Consider the following 22,951-nt stretch of genomic DNA (forward strand, 5'->3'; position numbering starts at 1 on the left):
TCCTGAGGACCCGGCCACCCATCAGGCCAGAGGGGGACCCAGAGGGGGAGGCCAGAGGCAGCCCAAGGTGTACAGGCATCACTGGTCATTCGGTCAGATAACAATAACATAATCTTTATTGTCACAAGTAGGCTGACATAACACTGCAGTGAAGTTACCGTGAAAAGCCCCTAGTCGCCATATTCTGGCACTGTTCGGTTACACAGAGGGAGAATTCAGAATATCCAATTCACCAAACAGCACGTCTTTCGAGACAAGGAGGAGGAAACCGGAGCACCCAGAGGAAACCCACGCAGACACGGGGAGAGCGTGCAGACTCCACACACACAGTGACCCAAGCTGGGAATCAAACCTGCGACTCTGGCACTATGAAGCAATAGTGCTACCTACTGAGCTACCGTGCTGCCCTGATGACGGACAGCGTGTACTGCAGGAGGCTCTGCCTCAGCAAGGGGATGGTGCGGCACTTATGCCATGTCGTTACAGATGTGGCATCACATGGAGGAGGTGGATACCCACTCCTGGTGGCCGTCAAGGTCACCGCAGCCCTGAACCTTTACACCTCAGGATCATTACAGGGTTCGAGCGAGGACTTGAGCAGTGTATCCCAACCAACAGCCCACAAGCGCTTCTGCAAAGTCATGGATGGCCTGTTTGTCTGGGCAGCTGACTATATAAACTTTGACCTTGACCAAGCCCAACAGGATGCCTGGGCAGCAGGATTCTCCACCATCACCGGGATGCCCCAGGTCCTGGGAGTAATAGGTGGCACGCATGTCACCGTGTGCGCACCAGGGCATCAGGGAACACCCTGTATCAACAGGAAGGGGTTCCAACCCCTGAATGTCCAACTTGTGTGCGACTTGTGTGTGCAAGCTTCCCAGGAAATGTGCATGGCAGCTACATCCTGGGACACTTGGAGATCCCCAGCATCTTCAAGGGACATGCCACGGTGACTGGTTGGCTCTTGTGTGATAAGGGGTACCCGCTTAGGACCTGGCTAAAGACGCCAGTACAGAAACCGCTGACCAATGCGGAGTGCGAGGGGGAGGATCCAGTTGTTGTGGTCCATGTTGGGATAAACAATATGGGGAAGACTAGGAAAGAGGACCCATTGAAGGATTATCAGACACTAGGAATGAAATTAAAGAATAGGCCCTCAAAGGTTATAATCTCTGGATTGCTACCCGAGCCATGTGCGAGTTGGCATAGGGATGAGAAAATTAGGGAAGTAAACATGTGGCTAAAGAAGTGGTGCGGGAAAGAGGGGTTCCATTTCATGGGGCACTGGCATCAGTATTGGGACAGGAGGGATCTGTTGGGATGGTCTCCACCTGAACCGATCTGGGACCAGTGTTCCAGTGGAAAGGATAAATAGGATGGTCACAAGGACTTTAAACTTGAAAGTGGGTGGAAGGGATGGGTAAAACTACAGCAAGTATAATGGTTAATGGGAAATAAAGCAGGTTAGCACATAGCGTGGTGGGTTCAACTACATGGAAAATTATGAAAAAAGTTCATGGGAAAAAGAACTCAGATGTTATTAATGACGGTGTTCGGATTCAGAAAGAAAGGGGGGGCTCAATGGCGCAGTGGTTAGCACTGCTGCTTCACGGTGCTGAAGACCGGGTTTGATCTCGGCCCCACATCACTGCTCGTGTGAAGTTTGCACATTCTCCCCGTGTCTGCGTGGGTCTCACCCCCACAACCCAAACAAATGTGCAGTGTACGGTAGCTGACTGCATGCGATGAGCATCAACAATTGTGTGGTGCAGAATGTGCCCCAGAAGCCTGTCCACTACTTTTTCCCCACCGTGTCTCTGCGCTGGTGGAGGGTGCGGGTGATGGTTGTGCCTTGACCATTGTGGTCATTCTCGGAGCTCTCCTCCGTGGTCTTCCCTTGGGAAAGGACCATGGGGAGGACCACCCCGGTTGGGCTAGCGATAGCAGATGGAGATCCTGTGGGAGAATAGACATGTGGTCAGTGGGGGAAAGGATTAACATGCTGGCAGGTTCAACTCACATGTGATTGGTCTTCTGAGTGGGGGCCAGTGGTTACCCACCTCTGCGGCGCAGACCAATCTCAACGTTGGTGACCAATCCGTTCCTGGCCACCGCCACAACCTCCAAATCCCGTTCCTCGTAGGGGGTGAGGACTCTGATGTCCGGCACCCCGCCGCCCATCCGGGCCTTCTCCCATCTGTTATGAGCCAGTCTTTCCTGCGGGACACAGAGGGCATTATGGACTGCACAGAGCAGGCACTGGAAGGGGGGGGGGGGGGGGGGGGGGGGGGGTGGCATGGGTAAGCATCAATGCTGGACATGGATGGGGTGGGCACAGCATGGTACTGGGTAGAGACGGTGCAAGGCGCATGGTTGTCAGAAAAAGGTGGTGGGTTGACAGGCAGGACTGGTGCCAGGAGCAGATGCCAACTCAACCATTGGCCTCCTGGTGGATGTCATTCAGCTTTTTGCGGCACGGTGTAGCGGTCCTCTGGGTCGCGCTCCCTGCGCTGATGGCTGCCGCCACTTCCTCCCAGCCAGCACTGGCTGCCCTGTGGCTGACCCACTAAGCCCCTCGGGGGAACAGGGTATCCCATTCCGACTCTGCCGCATCCAGCTGGAGGCCTGGTCGGACTCCCCAAAGCTCGGAGTCGGTCTCCTTGGTGGCATGGCTGCCTGTTGTGTGGCATTACCTCTGCGGGATCAGTTTAAATGCTGTTCCCCTTCGTTAGCGGGGGGGGGGGGGGGGGGGGGGGGCGGTGAGCGCAGCCCCAATCATCAGCCGGCGGGACAGTTACTTGTGGCGTGATGCCTGTGGGGCCTGTGGACCAATTAATGTTTGATACCAGTGACGGCCTTGCTGGGCCAACCACTTGGGAAGCTCGCGGCAGCGCCTGGTTGCTACCATACTTAGAAACGTTTCCGTTAGATCGTGCCCAAGGTTTATAGGAAAACTGGGTTCTTGGTTAGTAATGGGGCGGCCGTAGGTTAGAAAAAACTTTTGAGTTTATTTTTAAGTTGGACCCAGGACAATTAGGTCAGGACAAGGGAGCAGATTTGTTAAAGGAGCAAAGAACAAGAAGTTGTACAAGGTTCTGTTGGGTAAAGTTAAACTAAAAGGCAGAGAAAGTGTCTCTAAGGAGACAGCTGTAGGAACCAGATTTAAAGTGAGAAGTCAGACATCAGGGGTAAATCAACATTTTGGTGACATCTTAATACGGCCTGCGAAGCAGTCGTGTTCTGTCGGCATGGTTGGGTTCCGGAAAGATTGTGTGGAAGATTGAATGCACATAGCAATCCAAGGCAGAGGAATGCTGAAAGGAGCGATTGAAATCCTGGAAGTGGATCCTTGGTGAAGGCGTCTGAGAGGAAACGTTGTTTGGGAAATTATTCCAAGGTGTGTTTTTTTGAGAGTGGATTTAGGAAACTCTCGTCTGGGAGTCAGATTCAGCAGTTGACTCACAGAATGATAAACATCAGGGGGAGGTGGGGGCAGGGAGGGGGGGGGGGGGGGCGCTGATCTGATGAGAAATCCGTGGAAGTTATATTGGCTGGCATCTGACACTTGATTTCAGAGCGTGGTGTGTCTGACTACATTTTGCCTATTGGTTTACAAGGACTGTGTACTAACCGAGAACATTAGAATTTGAGATATTTTGTAACTTCCATAATCCTTATCAATCTGCATATACTTGTGAAGGTGAGTAGAGTAGTGTATTACAGTTAAGCTTTTCCTGTTTAATAAACAGTTTATTCTTTTGTTAAATGTTAATTGGCAGCCCAGGGACTGTTCATCCAGGTTTCCAAATAATTAGAATTTGCGATCGATTGAGCCAGGCTTCCATTACTGTCCAGTGGTAGCATCAGCTGGGATCGTAACAAACGTGCTGCAAATAAAGTGGCCACTGAAAGCCATATGAGGTTCCTCAAATATAATTTTCAACTAAGGACCAGTCTTAACGCACTTTCAGTGACAGTACTAATTCTGCTTTCAACCAGATTTATTAATCTCGGATCCACCCCATTCAGACACATAAAGACCCAGAAGTGAATCAGCTGTGCAGCTAACCAGAGGGAGGCACTCTGATCCATGCCAAAAGTTGGATTTTTAAAATAAATAAATGCTTTTTTTGAGAAATCGCAATAAGTCAAGAAAGGGAGTGCTGATATTGGACGATTAATTGAATCAGTCAGTAAGAATCTATTTTTTGCCAAAGTGGAGAGGTCTCCATTTGCTGTATGGCAAAATGCAATGGATCATTTTATTTGTTTGTGGCAAGCTTGCAACGGATTAGTTGTGCTTGAAAACAACGTTTGCGTTTTATGTTTTTTTTTCCCAGGTCGAGTTGGAATTTTGGAATTCATCTTTGAGGGTCCCGATAAGACTCTATTGTTGCAAACCATAAATAAGAGGCCCTGCTTTAAACGAGGATCTTGGGAGCATCCAAAAGCATCACAGTCAAGAGCTCCAGTAATTCATTACAACTCTGCTCACAACATCAAACAGTCTTGGCAGAAGTAAGCAAAGCGAAGATTGAGAGGCTTTTCTTTTCATCTTTTCCGCGGACTGTTTATTCAATCAGGGTGATATTAGGGAATGAAACATGCAGCCTGAGGCTGCAGCTGAGGAATACAAACACTGCTCTCACCTCTCAGCTTTGGTCAGAAGTTCAGTTTCCTGTCAAGGAGTGAGTTTGAAACATGGGATCCATCTGTGTGCGCTCAGCTGGTTACTAAGCCTTTGAGAACCAGACTAGGATTTCATTATTGCATCCAAGCACAACACACAAAGAGAATCTTGTCTGCCAGAGAGGTAGTCCTTGGGTCATTCATCTGAGATGAAGATTCATCTGCTAAAGGGACAAATTCAGTTCAATATGTATATTATTATTATTAAGTTCAATAGGGTTGCCACCTATTTATGTGTTCAGACAGGGGGACTGCAGAGAGTGTGAACAGAGGACCAGGGTTATGACTAATTCTTCAAACAGTGGCTGGGATTTTAACAGCCCATTGGAGACGGGCTGGGAGGCAGGAGGGGTGGTAAAATGGCGGCAAAAGATGCCACAAGGGGAGCCTGAGATGCTTCGCTCATGAATGCATGTCATCAGCGAGCATTCTCTCCAGATCTTCACCCCTCATGGAATATTCACCAGGCACCAGCATCACGTCACGCCGCCGTCATTTACAGCAGGTTTACAGAAGTGTGAATCTGGCCGCTTCACCCCTGAGGGGGATATTGGGGGAAACTGAGGTTCCTGGGTGGGGTCCCATGAGAAACCAAGCTGCAAGGGCAGAGTGGGTGCCTCAGGAAAGGGTTGCATCCCTCCCTCATGAATTTTTTTTTTTTATAACTTTTATTGAAATTTTTACAAAATATAAACATCTGAACTCTATTAACAAAACAACCATGGTAACACCTCAAGAACAATGCCCACCCAACTTCAAAAGCAACTACTAACAAAAGAAAAAAACAAAAGAACACCCAAACAACAAGAGAAAGAGATATCACCCGCCACATCCCACAACCCCATGTACACAGTTCTCCCTCCCACCGATCCAAACCCCCAGCCTTCCTCCCCCCCCCCCCCCCCCCCGGGTTGCTGCTGCTGCCGGCCTATTTCCTACCATTCCGCCAGGAAGTCCAGGAAAGGCTGCCACCGCCTAAAGAACCCTTGTACTGATCCCCTCAGGGCAAATTTCACCTTCTCCAATTTAATGAACCCCGCCATATCATTGATCCAGGCCTCCACGCTTGGGGGCCTCGCATCCTTCCATTGGAGCAAGATCCTCCGCTGGGCTACTAGGGACGCAAAGGCCAGAACACCGGCCTCTTTTGCCTCCTGCACTCCCGGCTCCACTACAACCCCAGAAATTGCGAGTCCCCAGCCTGGCCTGACCCTGGATCCCACCACCCTCGACACCGTCCTTGCTACCCCCTTCCAAAACTCCCCTAGCGCTGGGCACGCCCAAAACATATGGCCGTGGTTCGCTGGGCTCCCCGAGCACCTAGCACACCTGTCCTCGCCCCCGAAAATCCTACTCATCCTCGTCCCAGTCATGTGGGCCCTATGCAGCACCTTGAACTGTATGAGGCTAAGCCTCACACAGGAAGAGGAGGAATTCACTCTCTCCAGGGCATCCGCCCACGTCCCTTCCTCAATCTCCTCACCCAGCTACTCTTCCCATTTACCCTTCAGTTCCTCCACCGAGACCTCGTCTACCTCCTGCATTACCCGGTATATGTCCGAAATCCTCCCTCCTCCAACCAACACCCCCGAGAGCAACCGATCCCTCACCCCTCATGGGGGCAGCAAGGGGAACCCCTCCACCTGCTGCCTGGCAAACGCCCTCACCTGCATGTACCTAAACATGTTCCCCGGGGGAGCCCAAACTTCCCCTCTAACTCCCCCAAGCTCGCGAACCTCCCCTCCACAAACAGGTCCCGCAACCTCCTAACCCCTGCCCTGTGCCAGCCCAGAAACCCGCCATCAATGCTCCCTGGGACAAACCGATGGTTCCCCCGTATCGGGGCCTCCATCGAGCCCCCCACTTTTCCCCTATGTCGTCTCCATTGCCCCCAAATTTTGAGGGTAGCCGCCACCACCGGGCTTGTGGTATACCTCATTGGAGGGAGCGGCAACGGCGCCGTTACCAGCGTCTCCAGGCTCGTGCCCACACAGGACGCCACCTCCATCCTCTTTCATGCTGCCCCTTCCCCGTCCATTACCCACTTACGCACCATCGCTGCGTTGGCAGCCCCCTCCCTCATGAATAATGAAAAACCTCTCACTTGGTAAAGCAAAACTGAACTGTGCGCATAATCTCACACTCAGGCAGCACTCTGAGGGCCAACGGGTTGAGCTCTATTGACTATCAATGAATATCAGTCAGACCCTCGAGTGTCCAGGTGCGTAATCCACGTGGACTGAAGAGGGACAGGAGTGGGGATATCCCAGTGTGAGAGGGGAAGGTGTGAGACATAGTGGAGAGACAACCACTAAGGGGGAAGTGCATGGTGGAGGGTTGAGGGGCAGTGCTTTCTCAGGAATCATCTCCGCTCACTTTGTTTTTCTTCGCTTTTCAGAAAATGATTTTGGAGAATCATGGACCCTATCAGTGGGCCTTTCACACCCTATGCCTGAGATGAATTTGGAGGGTGTCCCCTGGGCGGCCTGGGCGTTGAGAGTCTGGGAAACTCTTGAGCAGCAGAGATGTTGCAGTGCTGCCCTGCTTGGTGTACGGGGCTGGAGGTGTGTCGCTCACAGGCAGGAGGGTGTCAGATGGGTTGGATATCCCAGAGTTCCCTGGATGGAGGGTGCCAGGCTACGCTCCAACTGATCTTCTTCCTTTTAGGTGCCCGGGGGGTCCCTGTGTTCCTCCATGGGAGAGAGGGGCAGCTGGAGTGAGATCCTGAAGCCTCGCAGTCTACTTCTCTGACACTCGTGGATTCTCACTAGCACCTGCACCATGCAACTGAAGCCCTCAGCCATGGAATGGACAACCCCCCACCGAGTACACGTCCTGCACCAAGGCCTCCACTGCAGACGCCACCCTTGCAGTGTTGGCCTCATTGCGTAGGAGTGACGGTGAAGGACAAGGGCAGCAGATACCACATAACCCCACCACCTGAAGGTTCCCCTTCAAGTCACTCACCAGCCTGACTTGGGAAATATATCACCGTTCCTTCACTGACATTGGGGCAACATATTGGAACTCCCTCCCTAACAGCATGGTTGGTGTACCTACACTTCAAGGACCGCAGCGATTCAAGAAGGCAACTCACCACCACCTTCTGAAGGGCAACTCGGGTCGAGCAATAAATGCTGGCCTAACCAGCGATGCCCACAGCCGTAAATGAGATTTTAAAAAACATCTCCTCGGATAGCAGGTGATTGGAATCCTCCAGTCGGCCTTGCAGTCTGAGGGATGCTGAGATCTCTTCCTGATTCTCTACCTTTGCGGTTCCACCAGCCCGGGGCTCCGCAGTGTCCAGGACCCCAGCATCTACCCCTCCCCAGATTCCGGGGACTCCCTGCCTCCATCTGCTGTGGATCATCAACTGTGAGGTGCTGACCAGTGATTGAACCAGAAGCTTGCCTACCAGGTAATCCCGCTGAGGGGTGAGTATCCACGCTGGTGGAGGCTGCAGGTGGCAGATGTGCTGCCTCTTCAATGGTTATATTCAAGAAGTCCAAGAAGGGGCAGCATGGTGGCACTGTGGTTAGCACTGCTGCCTCACTGCTCTAGGAACCCGGGTTCAATTCCTGCCTTGGGTGACTCTATGTGGAGTTTGCTCTTTCTCTCCTCGTCAGTGTGGTTTTCTTCCGGGTGCTCTGGTTTCCTCCCCCAGTCCAAAGATGTGCAGGTTAGGTAAACTGGCCGTACTAAATTGCCCCTTAGCGTCCAAAGATGTGCCGGTTAGATGAGGTTAACGGGATAGGGCAAGGCAATGAGCCAAGTCATTAGGGTACTCTTTCAGAGGGTCATTGCAGACTCAATGGGCCAAATGGCCTCCTTCTGCACTGTATTGATTCTATGATTCTAAGTCTCCCTCAGAACTGCGCGGTCTGGTGATTACAAGGGGCACAAGGATGTTCCGGGCTGCTCGCTGATTGCCCTGCAAGGGAAGGGGGCAGGCATTAGCGCATCACGGGGGATAAATTATGCAACATGTTTACTCAGGTGACGCTTAAAGAATGATTGTCCTTCGGGTTCTCACTTCTGCATGGTGCCCCCAATTCGCCATCAGTACAGGCACAGCCAGAGTCCACCCCAGCCAGCTAAAGGACCCCTTCCTCATGTAGGGTCATGTTCAGAAGCTTCCGCATGACTCCGGGTGGCTGTGCCCCCTCACGCCAGTTGTGTTCGAGTTTGTCCTGCAGAGACACAGATTGTGGGGGAGGGTCCTGCCAGTTCAGATGGTTGAGGAGTGGCATATCTGGGACCGCCTCAAGGGTGGAGCAGGGGCCGCCTGCACTTGGATGGGCAGCATGGTAGCATTGTGGATAGCACAATTGCATCACAGCTCCAGGGTCCCAGGTTTGATTCCGTCTTGGGTCACTGTCTGTGCGGAGTCTGCACATCCTCCCCGTGTCTGCGTGGGTTTCCTCCGGGTGCTCCGGTTTCCTCTGACAGTCCAAAGATGTGCGGGTTAGGTGGATTGGCCATGATAAATTGCCCTTAGTGTCCAAAATTGCCCTTAGTGTTGGGTGGGGTTACTGGGTTATGGGGATAGGGTGGAGGTGTTGACCTTGGGTTGGGTGCTCTTTCCAGGAGCCGGTGCAGACTCGATGGGCCGAATGGCCTCCTGCGCTGTAAATTCTATGAAATTCAATGCGGTGGTCGGAGAGGTCGGCAGGATTGCTGGTAGATCAGTGGCCTCGTGGCAGGGCGCGTCCGGAGGAAGCAGTATGTGAGGTGGGACATCACGGTTTGGTGGCAGGCGTGGAAGTCTGCACAGCGCCTGCCTGTTGCGCCGTAGGAAAGAGCAATCAGCCATGCGAACGAGGAACGATCTTGCGGCCGCTTGCATGACCACAGCTGTGGCGGACAAGCCGCCGTCAGGCAGCTTACACAAACTCGGTCAGTTGGGACCAGCTCAGGGAGATCTGTAGCATGAGCGTCGTGTGCTGATTTCTGTTGGGCCCGAGACTTCTGCATCTTCTGTATGACCGAGAAGCTGTCAAGGTGTGGTGAATGTAACATGGTAATTCACACTGTATCTTTGTAAGCGCAGTAGCGTCATCCGACCACTAGGGGGAGTAGCTCTGGGAATGCTCAGGAGCTTGTACAGGGCTCCACCCTTGGCTCCGCCCATGACTCTTCCCCCTTGTGCTGCTGTATAAATACCCTTGTCCGGAGTCAGCCTGCAGTTCACCGAGAGTTCATCAATGGGTAACAGGCTGGCTCTGTAGTAAGTAGATTAAAGCCTATATTCATATCGGAAAACACGTGTATGGTGAATTGATGGTTCCATCACAAGGTCTGGTATGTGGATGGCTGGAACCGTTGTTCGCAGAGTGCGGTACATGAGCAGCTGTGCTGGAAACAACCCAGTGGACAGCGGGGTCGCTCTGTATGCCAACAGCGCCAGGTTGAACTCGGAGCTTGAGTCAGACTTACATTGTAATCTTTTGACGATGTGGACCCTTTTCTCGACCTTCACGTTTGACTGCGGGTAGTGGGGGCTGGATGTGACGTGCCGAAAGTTGTATAGCCGGGCAAAATCAGACCCTTCCTGGCTGTAAAAACAGGGGCCGTTGTCACTCTTCACCGTGAGTGGTATCCCATGCCTGGCAAATGTTTCTTTGCAAGCCTTAATCACCGCCGCCAACGTGAGGTCGGACAGTCTCACCACTTCGGGGTAATTGGAGAAGTAGTCGACTAGGAGGACAAAGTCGCGCCCCTTGGCGTGGAAAAGGTCGACACTGACTTTGGATCATGGGGAGGTCACTATCTCATGTTGCTGCAGAGTTTCTTTAGGTTGAGCTGGCTGATATTTTTGACATGTACGACAATTGAGGACTGTGTTGGCAACGTCCTGGCTGATGCCCGGCCAGTAGACTGCCTCCTGAGCTCTGCGTCGACATTTCTCGACCCCCAGGTGACCCTCGTGGATTTGGTCGAGCACCATAGCTCGCATGCTATGCGGGATCACAATTCTGTCAAGCTTCATGAGAATGCCGTCTATCACCGTCAGATCATCCTTGACATTGTAAAACTGGGGACACTGTCCCTTCTGCCAGCCATTCGTGAGGTGCTGCATCACCCGCTGGAGCAGAGGATCCCTGGCCGTTTCCTCACGAATTTGAATGACCCTCTCATCAGAGGCGGGAAAGTTGGAGGCACAGAATTGCACCTGCGTGTCGATTTGACATACAATGTCAGTTTCCTCACACGGTGTGGTGATAGACCTGGAAAGGGCATCTGCAACAATTAGTTCTTTGACTGGGGTGTAGACCAGTTCAAAATCGTAGCGGCGGAGCTTGAGAAGGATGCGTTGTAACCGTGGTGTCATGTCATTGAGGTCTTTTTGGATGATGTGGACCAATGGCCTGTGGTCCGTTTCAACCGTGAATTTAGGGAGGCCATACACATAGTCGTGGAACTTGTCGATTCCCGTTAGGAGGCCCAGGCATTCCTTCTCAATCTGAGAATACCGTTGCTCAGTGGGCGTCATGGCTCTGGAGGCATACGCAACTGGGGCCCAGGAGGAGGACTCATCCCGTTGGAGGAGCGCCGCCCCAATACCGCCCTGGCTCGCGCCAGTGGATATTTCTGTCTCCTTGGCGGGGTCGGAAAACGCCAGCGCCGGGGCTTTGGTGAGTTTTGCCCTCAGCTCACGCCATTCTGTCTCGTGAGTGGGCAGCCACGGGAATTCCGTCGACTTTCTGATGAGATGGTGGAGGGCTGTGGTTTGGGAGGCCATGTTGGGAATGAAATTCCCAAGGAAGTTGACCATCCCTAGAAAGCGGAGGACCGCCTTCTTGTCCTCTGGGGTTTTCATGGCGTTGATCGCTGAAACCTTGTCAGCATCTGGCTGCACGCCTTGCTGCGAGATGTGGTCGCCAAGGAGTTTGATTTCTGATTGACCGAATCAGCATTTGGCCCTGTTGAGTTGGAGGCCATGCTCGTAGATCCTGTGGAATACCCACTTGAGGCGATCGATGTGTTCTTGAGGAGTTGTGGACCAGATTATGACATCGTCGACGTACACTCGCACCCCCTCGATGCCCTCCATCATCTGTTCCATTATGCGGTGAAATACCTCTGAGGCAGAGATGATGCCAAAAGGCATCCGGTTGTAGCAGTAGCCACCGAATGGGGTATTGAATGTGGACAGCTTGCGACTGGATACGTCCAGCTGTATTTGCCAGAACCCCTTGGAGGCGTCCAGCTTCGTAAAGAATTTGGCATGAGCCATCTCGCTGGTCAACTCTTCTCATTTTGGTATCGGGTAATGTTCCCTCATGATGTTGCTGTTTAAATCTTTGGGGTAGATACAGATTCGAAGCTCCCCTGACGGCTTCTTGACGCAGACCATGGAGCTGACCCAGTCCGTGGATTCTGTGACCTTAGATATGATGCCTTGGTCCTGGAGGCCCTGTAATTGCTGCTTGAGGCGGTCCTTGAGGGGTGTCGGCACCCGACCTGGTGCGTGAACCACAGGGGTGGCGTTTGGTTTCAGCAGGATTTTGTATCGGTATGGGAGTGTGCCCATACCTTCGAACACGCTATGGTACTGTGCTATGATGTCATCAATTTGAACCCGGAAGTTTTCATCAGGTGAGGTCGTCGCCTGTGAGGATGACATGGTGTGGACTCGCTGAACCAGGTTCAGGAGTTTGCAGGCCCGAGCACCGAACAGGGATGCTCTGTCAGGTCCTACGATCTCAAATCGCAGCATCGCTTTACGTGAGCTATTGGAAACTCCGAGTTGGCATGAGCCACTGGCAGCAATGGCATTGCCATTGTAGTCAAGGAGCTGGCAGGCCGGTGGAAGAATGCTTGGTCTGACGCAGATGGTGTTCAGATCGGATTTCAAAATGAGATTAGCTGATGCGCCGGTGCCCAGCTTGAAACGGATGCGAGCCTTGTTAACTGTGAGGGCAGCACACCACTCATCATCAGGATCCACGCTTAGGATTGGGAGCTGTTTCACCATCTTTGAGAAAGGCAGCGCATGCTTAGTAATAATGCCCACCCGGAATGGGGATTTGAGGCACTCAGCGTCAGGATCTGGCGGGCTGTCGGGGTCGGAGTCTGGCATGGCCTGCTGTATCGAACAGCTGCTTCTGCGCCGTGGCTGGGATCGCTGGATGCTGGGCAGTGGAGCAGATCTGCAAAGGGCTGCGTAGTGGCCAAGCTTGCCACACTGTAGACACCGTCGTGATTTTGCCGGACATTGCCGCTTTAAATGGCCAGAGCCACAATTTGGACATGTCATGACGCCAACGTCAGCGCGTTCCGTGCGCCAATGCGCATGCACAGTGCGGTCGAATGATGTACGCACCTGCGCAGGCTGGTCCTCGGTCTCGCCGTCCCCTCGGTCGTGGCGCGCATGCGCTGGAGCCCGGCAATAGCGCGCGAAATGGCCACTCTCATCAAGACTCAGGCCCTGCATTTGTGCGATGGCCTGCACCCGTTCTGCCTCGTGGGGGGTTAGCTTTGCCGTTTCTGCCGCCCTGATGTGGGAGTACCGGTTGTTAGCGTGCTCGTGGAGAACGCACGTTTCGATGGCGACGGTGAGGGTGAGCTGCTTGACTTTCAGGAGCTGCTGGCAAAGGGAATCGGAGTGGACCCCGAAAATGATCTGATCCCTGATCATGGAATCAGCTGTCGAGTCATAGTTACATGACTGCGCGAGGATGCAGAGATGGGTCAAAAGGATTGAAAAGGTTCATCCCTACCCTGAAGCCTCTGCTGGAAAACGTACCGTTCAAAGCTCTCATTCACCTCAATGTCACAGTGGCTGTCGAACTTCAGCAGGACTGTTTTAAACTTTGTCTTGTCTTCGCCTTCAGCGAATGTAAGGGAGTTGTAGATGTGGATGGTGTGGTCCCCGGCTGTGGAGAGGAATAGTACGATTTTCCTGGCATCCGATGCGGCCTCGAGGTCGGTGGCTTTGAGATAGAGTTGGAACTTCTGTTTGAAGATCTTCCAATTTGCACCGAGGTTGCCGGCGATGCGGAGCTGCGGAGGAGGGCAGACGTTGTCCATGTCACCGGATGGCTGTTTGCTGGTCAACACTAATTCGCTCAAGGTAGGTCCGTCAATTTTCAGCATCCAAACCTGGTACCATGATGTGTTAGGCAGGCTGGGTCTATGTGGACTGTGTTTGATGCAGTGTAGAGAGAGACAGACTTCCAACACTTGATGAGATGCAACACGATTTTATTTAACATCTAACTAATTTACATGTTCAACTGTGGGTTGACACTATGCTGACTTGACTGGAGACCTGAGGCTAGCCTGACCAGACTTACTGACTACCACATGGTGTTTGCACTGACTATGCTCACGAGCTCTGACTGTCTCAGAGGCTGGATCCTGAGAGAGTGGGAAAACTGGTGCCCTCTGGCATTATAGTGGTCGTGTCCTGTCTGGTGATTGGCTGCTGTGTTCTGTGAGCTTACTGGTCATCCTGTGTGTCAATCACTGCCTGTCTGCACTCCATCATATACATGGATGTATATTATGACATGGGGACGGGGATGGAGAAGGGCTTTGTCACCTGCGGGCAACCCGTAAGATCAATGGATCACTTTGGAGGTGCGAGAGTGGGTGAGGGGGGGGGGGGGGGGGGGGGGCAAGGAGAGACTGGAGGTGGCAGATCTACCCTGGCCGGGCAAAGAAGATCTTTCAGCTTCTTCCTACCCTGCTGCCCCGTCAGCTTCTGGAGGGTGCTGACCCTCACCAAGGTAGCTATTGGCTCCCAGTGAGGGGTGGTGACCCTGCTGGTGGGCCGCCTCCCGGATTGTGGGTACAAGACTTCCCGCCTCTGCTGCACCCCATCCAGGAGTCTGGTCAGGACTCCCTCTGCACAACGCAGTGTTGGCCTTCATGTTGCCATCCCCTCCAATGGATCTGGAATAAGTGGTGGGCCGTGCTGGGCCGTACTGGGCAATGCTGGGCAATGCTGGGCCGTGCTGGGCCGTGCTGGGCCATGCTGGGCCATGCTGGGCCATGCTGGGCTGGGCTGGGCCGTGCTGGGCAATGCTGGGCCATGCTGGGCCATGCTGGGCAATGCTGGGCAATGCTGGGCCGTGCTGGGCCATGCTGGGCCATGCTGGGCCGTGCTGGGCAATGCTGGGCCGTGCTGGGCCATGCTGGGCCGTGCTGGGCCGTGCTGGGCAATGCTGGGCCGTCCTGGGGAATGCTGGGCAATGCTGGGCCGTGCTGGGCAATGCTGGGCCGTGCTGGGCAATGCTGGGCCATGCTGGGCAATGCTGGGCCGTGCTGGGCCGTGCTGGGCAATGCTGGGCAGTGCTGGGCAGTGCTGGGCCATGCTGGGCAATGCTGGGCAATGCTGGGCCGTGCTGGGCAATGCTGGGCAATGCTGGGCAATGCTGGGCCGTGCTGGGCAATGCTGAGCAATGCTGGGCCGTGCTGGGCAATGCTGGGCCGTGCTGGGCCGTGCTGGGCAATGCTGGGCCGTGCTGGGCAATGCTGGGCCATGCTGGGCAATGCTGGGCAATGCTGGGCCATGCTGGGCAATGCTGGGCCATGCTGGGCAATGCTGGGCCGTGCTGGGCAATGCTGGGCCGTGCTGGGCCATGCTGGGCAATGCTGGGCCGTTCTGGGCCATGCTGGGCAATGCTGGGCCATGCTGGGCCGTGCTGGGCAATGCTGGGCCGTGCTGGGCAATGCTGGGCCATGCTGGGCAATGCTGGGCCGTGCTGGGCAATGCTGGGCCTTGCTGGGCAATGCTGGGCCATGCTGGGCAATGCTGGGCCGTGCTGGGCAATGCTGGGCCATGCTGGGCCGTGCTGGGCCGTGCTGGGCCGTGCTGGGCAATGCTGGGCAATGCTGGGCAATGCTGGGCAATGCTGGGCCGTGCTGGGCCGTGCTGGGCAATGCTGGGCAATGCTGGGCCATGCTGGGCAATTCTGGGCCGTGCTGGGCAATGCTGGGCCATGCTGGGCCGTGCTGGGCCATGCTGGGCAATGCTGGGCCGTGCTGGGCCATGCTGGGCCATGCTGGGCAATGCTGGGCCGTGCTGGGCCGTGCTGGGCAATGCTGGGCCATGCTGGGCCGTGCTGGGCAATGCTGGGCAATGCTGGGCAATGCTGGGCCGTGCTGGGCAATGCTGGGCCGTGCTGGGCCGTGCTGGGCCATGCTGGGCCGTGCTGGGCCGTGCTGGGCCATGCTGGGCCATGCTGGGCAATGCTGGGCCATGCTGGGCCGTGCTGGGCCGTGCTGGGCCGCGCTGGGCCGTGTTGGGCAATGCTGGGCCGTGCTGGGCAATGCTGGGCAATGCTGGGGAAATGTTTACATGGAGCTCCCCAATGATTGTAGTGATTAAGTTTCCCCGGGCGAGCGAATCAGTGGATGAGCGCCAAGAGCGTGGCATGATTCAGAAATCCCCCCGACCCATTCCATTTTTCTCATTGGGACTGAGGAAGGAGCAGTGCTCCGAAAGCTAGTGTTTGAAACAAACATGTTGGACTTTAACCTGGTGTTGTAAGACTTCTGACTGTGTTCAATAAATAGAATATTCAGACTTCCAAAATGGACCATTTGTTTCAGTGGTATGTTTTCAAAAGTGTAAACGTAAACATAACCTGGGAATCTTCAACTTCACCGGTGACACTTGATATTATTACAACAATAACCCATTTTCCCCTCTTCCATTGCTGTTTAAGCCAGAACTGTGGCAAACATTCACCATTACAGGTGCAAACTTCTGTATGAATCCAACAAAGTGGTGCACATGAGCTGAAAGATTTGTTGAACAAGCTTGTCTTTGTGACTAGTAGAACTGATTGTTGGCAATGGATGGTGCGAAAGATAGTCCACTAGATTGATTTTGTCTGGCTGTTACTCAATATGGAACTCATACACTTGCAGTTTGAGTATCTGACAGTCTATTTAAGCAGGTGGCTCGCGATGTGGATTATTAAACCGGTTTTGCCAGTGGCCAATGATCGGTTACCACTTCAAACCTGCAGTCACACAAGTAGAGATGAAAGGTTAAGTTCCCTATGTAATGGAGAGTGCTTCTCTCCCTGTGTGTGAATATTGTCCTTTATGGATGTTAACAATCTGCTCACCACCACAACAATTGATGGGTTACCTGCCTTGTGTTTCTGAGCAGGAACTGCACCTAAGCTTGTATCCATGACTGGCTGGCTGATTTTCTCGGGGTGGTAGCAGATATTTGTGCAACTTACTGACAATCATCTGGTGTACAGCCTGTTTGTGTGACTTAATCCACTCCCACCTCGCTACTCCCCGTGGAGATGCAGCATTTACAAGTCCTGCTCGCTATCTTTTAAAGATGGTGCCAGCATCTGCCTGGGCCATCTAATTAGCTGGCTCTCCTCCTCCTGGCCACTAATTGGTCAGCTCTACAAATATTTAGTTCGCACTTGGCACCAAGTCGCACACCCATACCACCTACTTTCGGTTCTGACACCAGGACCTGTTGCTCCTGGTAAAATCCTGATCATTGTGTTTTTCTTATTGTCCAAGAATAAGACCAGGTTCCATCTTCAATGGTAGTGCCTCAAATGTTTCTTACGGTTTGTTACCTTTCCTGATCTTAAATTAAACTCTCATATTTCCTCCATTACTAAAGATGCCGCTACTAGTCTCAGTATCGTTCTTCCCCCCTCAACAACTCTTCACTCTCAACTCCATCCAGGACTTAAATACTGTTCTCCTGTCCATGGAGATACTTCCAGTACCTCATTAGCATCATTGAATAGGATACAACAACATTTCCAGTTTATTATGGGAGTTTCCTCCTCTGTTGAAATCAGACTTTCTTCCCTCAATGTTATTGATATAGGGCAGGATTCTCCGTCCCGCCGAACCCCTATTCTCCTGCGGCACGCCCCCCCCCGCCTGCAGCGGGATCCTCCGTCCCGGTCGCCGGCCAATGGGGTTTCCCGTTGTGGGCACCCCCCACATGGGCGTGAGTGCACTGCCGGTGAAACGGAGGGTCCCACTGACAGAGAATCCAGCCCATAGTCCTTGTGCTGGATTCTCCGCTGTCGGGATTCTCCATTCCGGCAGCAGCCCACCCACGCCCGGGGATTCCCCAGAAAACAGGTGCGGTGGGGCGGAGAATCCCTCCCCTTATTTTTCTGATTTTTCTCTCTCTTGATCTCCCTGAGATAACACTCTTATCTCCACATTTTTCCTTCCATTTTCATTCCCACTGTTGAAATCAAAGTCTGTCACATCTTACAAATACAATTCATTATTTTCCAGAACTGCAAAACATTAATAACATCCACACCTTGACTGCAGACAACACCACCACTGGCATCACTCTGAGCAACTTCTAATGGAAAACCTCTGGCATGTTTTCTGTTGGGGATGTGGCTGGAAGGTGGGTTTGCACAGTGCAAAACCTGGTGGTGATCAGGATAGCATAACATTTAAGACAGGTTCCCATGATGAGGATTGCCAATTTGTACCAGTTCACCTTTCCTCAAGAATTGTGAAATGTTGCTGTAACAGAACGCATGGGCTGGGTTGATTGTTTTCCTCCAGTTGGCTAACTACGGGGCTATTACTAGATGTATATGAGGTCAGATAGGAAGCGACCAACAGAGAGAGAGGACCCGGTGAAGTCTAACCGGGCCCCTTTGTAAATAGGAAGTATTATAAATAAACATCTTATTGTTACTCGTCTGACTTTGTGGATGGCATGGTAGCACAGTGTTAGCACAGTTGCTTCACAGCTCCAGGGTCCCAGGTTCGATTTCCAGCTAGGGTCACTGCCTGTACGGAGTCTGCCCATTCTCCCTGTGTCTGCGTAAGTTTTCTCCGGGTGTTCCGGTTACCTCCTGTGGTGATATGCATCACTGTAAATACACAAGGGGTTAATGTAAATACACTTAGACTAGATAGACACTAGAGCAGGGGTGGGCAAACTACGGCCCGCGGGCCGCATGCGGCCCGCCAAAGGTCTTTATGCGGCCCACCAAGTCATTAAAAAAAATAAAAAAATAAAAAAGTTTTAATTTTTTTTTTTAAGGTTAATTGGGGGGGGCTGTTGGGTTACTTACTGGTATAGGGTGGATACGTTGACTTGAGTAGGGTGATCATTGCTCGGTTCAACATCGAGGGCTGAAGGGCCTGTTCTGTGCTGTACTGTTCTATGTTCTATGTTCTATATGAAGCACCCAGAATCATAACCGGGTGAAGTAATTATTTTTACTTAATATACTATGCGGCCCTTTAAAATTGTGAATTTCTGAATGTGGCCCTTGCACGGAAAAGTTTGCCCACCCCTGCACTAGAGGGAGCACCAGAGACATGACACACAGACATTCAACCAATAGAGAGGTGACACTACCACAGGGGGGCATTATACAACCCATATACAAGGACGCAGCACGCATGATCTTCCTCTTTCCAGTGGAGACGCTCAATGAGTACACAGGGTTGATTTGAAACACATCACACCCACCACGTGGATTGTAGCAGACTAGTTAGATAGTCTGAGTAGCTACAGCAGGATTAACAGGAGAGTCGAATCCAAGTAGGAGAATGGTTAACAGTTTAATAAATATGTTAAAGCTATCTCCAAGTCTGAACCTGCCTTTGTCAGAGAGCACATCAAGGAAGCAGCTTATGCTACGTCAAGAGCATAACAAAACACCTCCCACAGTCTAAAGATGTGCAAGTTAGGTGGATTGGCCATGTTAAATCGTCCTTAATATCCAGAAAAAGGTGAGGCAGGGTGAGGGGGATAGGGTGGGATGTGGGCTTTGGTGGGATGATCTTTCCTAGGGCCGGTGCAGACTCGATGGTCCAAATGGCCTCCTTCTGCACTGTAAATTCTGTGATTCTGTGACTCCCTCTGCCTTTATTAAAGTTGCCACTGGCTGGTGCAGAGTGCAACAAGTTTAGTGGCTCTTGCCCTGGAGAGAAAACAGTAGTTTCTACATGACTACTGATTATTGCAGCTTTAATATTACAATGAGAATATGGTCTCTTGACCATCATGTACCAAGAAAATGTAAAGCAGAAAATAGCCACACAAAAGCAGAAAATGTTCCGCAATTTTTTTTTTCGACCATCCTAACCCCTTCCTTTGTCAGTCAATCTCTGGTCTCCCTTCTGTTACGTGTCCTTAGACTTGCACTCTATGTTGTTTCAAATCTCACCGCTTCGTGCTTTGATCTTGCCACCCTATCTTATGACTAGCGTTATTAACCACTTCCATTTCTGCCTTGCCATTCAGTCTTCCACGCCTAACTTGAGCACACCCCACTCTCCGATACCTTGTAAATAGCACTCTCAACACACTCAGCATTTTCTAATTTCACTCTTGATTGTTCTGTTTTTACAATCTGACCCCCTCCCCCGCCCCACCACCACCACCATGTTTTTACTCGGTACCTGATTTGCCCACATTTGATATTCAGAACATTGTAAACAATGCCTAATTGGGATGACCTTAATATTAATTTAAAATTTCAGTTTAGATGCAGTACAAAGACTGATATTGTTAGTTGGAGTGAATAGGGAACAGAGGTTTACGTGACTAAGCCTTTTCTTCTCCTGGGAGGATTAAACAAGCTGGTTGTGTGGCTGCTTTATAGAAAACTGATTGGAACTCTGCTTACCGTACTGTAAAATCACTTGGCCAGGATGTGTCATGGTGTTGTGTTCAAATAAGACAGGATATGTGGAAGAATCTCCTGCTGCGCAGAGCTGCTAATGTGTATCTAGACAGCTGGAAGAATAACAAAAGAAAATGTAACCTTTTGTTGACCGTGTATTTTCCCGGTTGCTCTGGAGTTTCATGTTCATAGAAACATAGAATTTACAGTGCAGAAGGAGGCCATTCGGCCCATCGCATCTGCACCGGCTCTTGGAAAGGGCACCCTACCCAAGGTCAACACCTCCACCCTATCCCCGTAAACCAGTAACCCCACCCAACACTAAAGGCAATTTTGGACACTAAGGGCAATTTATCATGGCCAATCCACCTAACCTGCACGTCTTTGGCCTGTGGGAGGAAACCGGAGCATCCGGAGGAAACCCACGCACACACGGGGAGGATGTGCAGACTCCGCACAGACAGTGACCCAAGCCGGAATAGAACCTGGGACCCTGGAGCTGTGAAGCAATTGTGCTACCCACTATGCTACCGTGCTGCATGTTCATGGATATTGTTAAAAAATAAAATTTGGGTAAAGTGCAGACTGGGTAAAAGCTAACTTAGCCTAAGCTCAGCACCATCTTCTGCGCATGTGCCTTATCTGCTGCGTGCATATTTACATGGCTTGATTATACTGTATACCTATCATAGCTGTGGGCAGCAGGGACAAAATATGACAGCATGAAAAACTGCACTGGTAGTGAAACAGCTGTTATTCAGTTGTCTCTGATCTCAGTAAGGTGCACTGAATGCCTAAATCCCCTGTACAAAAAATGTGTGCCTTGTTGGCTCAGAAACATCCCCATTAGTAGTCAAAGGGAGTCAGACTCATGCCAACAGATGGACCATCAGGGTGTCAGGTTCTTGCCTGCTACTAGTTGATAACAAGGACTGGACCACAGGGTGCAACAAAGGCTCAAGGCCTACATTTGAAGTAAACAATATCACAATCTCACAGAATATATCATTTCTCTCGACCTGTTTTCAATGAACCCGTCACATCTGAGCAAGAAGGAGTGGGTCCAGTTCTTTCTCCAACTTTGCACATGTTGCTTCCATTCAGATCGTATTAGATTTGGCACACATCACTTCCTACAGGCAGGGTTTGAGAATTGAGAGAGATGAGTAGATTAAAATGAGCTATCCCATCTGGAACAAGATCAGTAAGGACAGAATGGTCCGCCACTTAACCAGGAGCAGCCTATAAAACTAAGTTAGGAATTTTCAGGCCCTGGCATGGAGGTTTGGGACTTTAAAAACTGGATTGCAATCCAGTGAGATACTCAAGTCCAATGAGAATGGGATGCACCCCACCTCCGTTCTCATTGTTGTCCTAATTTACAGGGTACAGGGCACGGTGGCACTGTGGTTAGAACTGCTGCCTCACAGTGCCAGGGATCTGGGTTTGATTGTGTGGAGGTTGCATGTTCTCCCCGTGTCTGTGTGGGTTTCCTTCAGGTGCTCTGATTTCCTCCAAAAATCCAAAAATGTGCAGGTTAGGTGGATTAGCCATACTAAATTGCCTCTTAGTGTCAAGGGAGGTGCAAATTAGGGGGTGGTGTGGACAGGAGAGTAGGCCTGGGTAGGGTGGTCTTTCGGAGGTTTCGGAGCAGTTTCGATAGGCCGACTGGCTTCCTTCTGCATGGAGCCTACGGTTCTATGACCCAGCCTCTGAACTTTGGGTTGATATGAAACAGGCTACATGCCTATGATGTGAGTGAGAGAGGTAGTTCTGCCTCCACCCCACCTCCCCATCCCCTTTGCAATTTGTCAATCAATTTAGAGCTAAGTTTGCTCAGATAGTCACATAAGCTCATTTTCCAAGGGGCAAGAAGTGATGAAAGATTCCCCGTCATGCGTGTAGTATAAAAATACCATGCCTACAAGATAAATGGAAAATAAGGATGAGGATATGTAAGACTAATCAAACCTGTATTTACTGGGTTGATGTGCATCTCTTTGCTGAATTAATGGCTTTTCCAGTGTCACTTACTGAAAGTGTTTAGGATTTCCAATTATTTTCCCATCATCTACTTGATATAATGTTTACATTCAGTGCGATGACAATTGAACTGTGAGGTAAGGTTTTTAAATAATGCCACCTGTTCGTCAATTGTATTGTGTATAGGAACATGAGGGGAACTGCTTCTAACTGCAATTTAAACAAGAAATGTTTGGCTCACCCAGATAGTGAATTGTTTTCGTGAGTGTAATGTCATAAAAACCATCTGTATGTAAGGTAGCAATAAAGATTTTTATCAGTCAGTACACAGATGCTGAAGTGTTATATTTGTTTAAATAAAGCAAAACCTTGACTTGAATGAGAAGGCCAATATCCATTAAATGCCTGGAGACCTAGGGAAGAAAAACTTCATCTATTAAGAATGACAATGGTGAAAGGAGTGGCCAGTCTACATTTTATTTAAAGGGAAATTGTCTGCACGAAAAAGAGATTTGGGATTTTGTATTTGTTTGTTTGGGAAGGGTGGGCAGCCAGAAGTGTTGGCAGCAGCAATGGGTGGCTTAATTGAATTCTGTAAGACAAACCCTCTCTCTTAATTTCCATATGTTCCAGAGAGGGAAAGTGTGCAGGGAGGCCAA

General features: G+C 51.3%; 1 protein-coding gene across 4 annotated transcripts in view; it reads left to right on the top strand.

Moving 5' to 3' along the window:
• c17hxorf65 (chromosome 17 CXorf65 homolog) overlaps positions 1 to 4,658 on the top strand; it is an 81,262-nt gene extending 76,604 nt beyond the window's left edge. For all 4 annotated transcript variants that reach the window (XM_038776003.1, XM_038776002.1, XM_038776001.1 and 1 more), the window contains one exon: positions 4,344 to 4,658. The gene's annotated coding sequence lies outside the window, so the exon portion shown is untranslated. The remainder of the gene's footprint in view (positions 1 to 4,343) is intronic.
• Positions 4,659 to 22,951: the final 18,293 nt, after the last annotated feature.

The sequence above is a fragment of the Scyliorhinus canicula genome, chromosome 17 (genome assembly GCF_902713615.1).
Source record: "Scyliorhinus canicula chromosome 17, sScyCan1.1, whole genome shotgun sequence".
NCBI lineage: Eukaryota > Metazoa > Chordata > Chondrichthyes > Carcharhiniformes > Scyliorhinidae > Scyliorhinus > Scyliorhinus canicula.